General features: G+C 46.6%; 1 protein-coding gene across 1 annotated transcript in view; it reads left to right on the forward strand.

Moving 5' to 3' along the window:
* Positions 1 to 2,150: 2,150 nt before the first annotated feature.
* opn7d (opsin 7, group member d) overlaps positions 2,151 to 3,376 on the forward strand; it is a 51,338-nt gene continuing 50,112 nt past the window's right edge. The window contains exon 1 of the mRNA XM_042098008.1: positions 2,151 to 2,407. The gene's annotated coding sequence lies outside the window, so the exon portion shown is untranslated. The remainder of the gene's footprint in view (positions 2,408 to 3,376) is intronic.

Here is a 3,376-nt window from a genome sequence, read left to right on the forward strand (position 1 = left end):
GATGGCTAAAAAATAAGATGGGGAAACAGAGATAAATCCATGAGACAAATAGAGAAAGCAATAAAGAGTGAGAGAGGTAGAGAGAGAGAAAGAGGGAAGAACAGACAGAGAAAAAGAGAGAGAGAGAGAGAGAGAGAGACAGTGAAAGGGAGCACAAGTGAATGGAGTTCATAGCCAGAGGATGTTTATAGTGAAACCACCAGCCTGACTGATCATGCCCATTTCAGCCCATAGTCAGATCATTGTCAGTGGCAAACAGCAGAAATTGGACTGTGCTCAGATTGCATTAATAAGAAGGCATACACAATATTTCCCTCTGCATAATAAGCCTTGTATTAGGTTACATGAGCGTGAGATGCATCACAATCCAACTAAGTGGTAAGCGAATTTCATCAAGAGGGCATTGCGTCGGAATTAATAAGTCACCCTACCGTCACCCTACTGTGAGAGTGTGGAACTCCTCTGATTTAGGGCATGAAATGAATAGTGACAGTTTTAGCCTTTACTACCTCATTACTACATTTCACTATTTTAACCATACCTTATAATTCATATCACAAGTATCCCTCTAAGGGCTTCAATATTCATGCTTTGTTTTTGCCAAAGCTCAGTGAAATTCCCCAGGCTGTAGCTATGAATCTGCTACATCATTGAGGAAAAGTGCACATTTCTTAATGGAGTTCATGGCTGTCATGAAATTTTAATGCCATAAATTACATTAAAAAATCATGTAAAGGGATCCCTTGGGTTGCCCAGTGAATGGGAGCTGGGCTGGCAAATAGCAAAGCATTGAGGTTATACAAGTCTGAAGCAAAGATGAAGGGGAAGAGGCTTATAACTATAAATGAGAGGAAAAGAGGGAATGGGAGGCAGGGAAAAGAGGGAATGGGATTGAAAATAAAAAGAGTGTGAGAGAGAAAGAAGACAAAAAAGAGAGTTTGAGAGAATGGGTTGTTATAGAGGAGGAAAAAGAGAGAATGAGAGAAAGAGAGAGGGGGAGAATGAAAAAGGGGAAATGGGAGAAAAATATGAGAGAGAGAGAGAATAAAAGAATAAGACAGAGAGAGATAATGACAAAAAGGGGGACAGAGAATTAGGGATAAAGAGAGAGAGGGAGAGAAGACATATGGCACTGCTACTGTGAGCAGGAGAGACAGGTGTGTGTCACGGCTGGTGTGTCATGTTGTGTTGTGTTAAAAATCAGCCCCAGAGAGGGGTGCCAAACTGTGGAGGTACCCACTGGTGAAGGAGAGGGGTAAGGGTAGAATGGAAAGGAGGACAAAAAAGATGGAGAGGGTAAAAAGAAAGAGAGATACATTTGGAGAGGGTAAAAAGAGGTAAGGAGAGGAAGAAGGAGATAATAGCAGGAGAGAGAGAGAGGGACAGACAGAGGGAAACAGAGAGGAGAAAAGGGAGAGGGTGATAGAGAGCAAGGAGCAAGACAGAGTGATAGGTGGGAGAAACAGGTAGAAACAGAGAGATAGAAACATCAGAGGTAAAGGTGGGAACAACAGAGAAGGAGAGAGCGAGAGAGGGCAAACAACAGAGAAAGAGAGAAAGAGAGAGGGAGACCGAGGGACAGGGAGAGCGAGGGAGAGAGAGAAAGAGAGAGGGAGACCGAGGGAGAGGGAGAGAGAGGGGGAAGAGAAAGAGCGAGTCAGAGTGACAAGCGGACTCAGTGGCGTGTTGTTCTCTGCGCTCTCTGGCTGGACTCATTCCTGCACTCAGCTCCTGTCTTCCACGCTGCGCGGATTTACTCCAAAAACATGTCTGGCTGCGCGAGTGTGAGTGTGTGTGTCTGTATGTGTGACTGCCGCTGAGTAAGAGAGAGAGAGAGAGGGAGAGAGGGAAAGGAAGAGAGGGAGGAAGTGAGAGAGTGAGGGCAGAAAGAGAGACAGTAAGAATATCCATTGTCAATTGTTTGCCTTTCAACATGTCCGCATGTGTCTGTGTGTTTGTGTGAGTGTGTGTGTACATACACACACACACCACTGAGTGTGTCTGTGAGTCCTGTCTATTATTGTGTCTGTCTGACTGGCTGCGTGTGAGTAGGTGTGTGTGTTCATATGTGTTCACAAATGTAAGTGTGCGTGTGTGCGTGTGTCCATGCACACGCGCGCTTGTGTGTGTGTGTGTGTGTTTGTGAAGGAAAGAGAGAGAGACAGAGACAGTGAGAGAGAGGGGAAGACAGAGCACCTCAGCATGCCATCTGGACCGGTCCACACTTGACTCTTCAGGTCTCCTGCCCCAGTGGTGCCGTCTCTCCACCTCTCCCCACCCCCTCCACCCCGCGCGCTCTGCCCGAAGACGACTCACTCCAGCTGGGGTGAGCCTGCAGGGAGCTTCCCCTGGACCCCCACCTGGCCTCCATGAGTTTATCTGAGGACAACCTGCCTCTCCCTGAAAGGTAAGGCAAAGCCATGGAGGCGCTACACACGACTGCCTGTTCAGAAAAGGGTTCTGCCGAGGTACTGGACCGCTGAGCAGGAGGGGCGGGGGTAGTTTGGAGAGGGGGAGATGCAGTGCTGGGGGGAAGTTTGTGGGTTGCGTGGGTCAGAACCTTTTTCGTTTGAGGGCATCAGGGATCGGTCTGTTGAGACGCCGGATGCTGCTGACATGTCCACTACTACGGGACGACCTTCCCAAAAGCTTGTTTGTTTGTTTGTTTGTTTGTTTGTGCTGATGCTATTTATGGAGATGTCTGAGGGGCATAGATTGGATATGGGCAAACCACAGCGTTAATTTTCTGTAGTCTCTTATATGCTTTGCGTTGTGCGTGTGAATCCCGTGGCTATCTCTGACCTGTGAGCTTTCAGTCTGGTCCTCAGTTGGGACTTTGAGACTGAGGAATAATTTGCTCAAAGAGCAACAGCACTGAGGACGAAAGAGCAACACATCCTCCAGACTCTGGCTTTTGTCCTCAAAGGACTCGCGATATTTCTCAACATGCTCTTTCTACCTTTTGACTTTTCAGAGTATGCCGCTCGTTGCTTAGCATTCTTTTCTTTCTTTCTTTCTTTCTTTCTCAGTCTCTATGAAGTAGGTCTCTAAAGCATGATCGCACACATTGCTTTTCTCTCATCATGAAAATGGGACATCTGGCTGGGGGCCTGGATGCCATAGCATAACATAGCAGGGGCTGTACAAAGGAGGCTTGTTGGCAGCCTTCATCTTTGCTCAACTCAACTGTTTAATGACCTTGTGTGTGTAAACTGTTTTTAGTTTGTGTTTTTTTCTCTTTTTAATGGCAGTGTCCACTATATGGCTCATCACCTTGGCAGATTTGAGGTTAGAGTTTTGAGGTCATTCCAATGACAGACAAACAGAGCATCACTTGAGTGCATTTCTTGAGTTTGAGAAAAGTAAAGGACAGACA

The sequence above is a fragment of the Alosa sapidissima genome, chromosome 7 (assembly GCF_018492685.1).
Source record: "Alosa sapidissima isolate fAloSap1 chromosome 7, fAloSap1.pri, whole genome shotgun sequence".
Lineage (NCBI taxonomy): Eukaryota > Metazoa > Chordata > Actinopteri > Clupeiformes > Clupeidae > Alosa > Alosa sapidissima.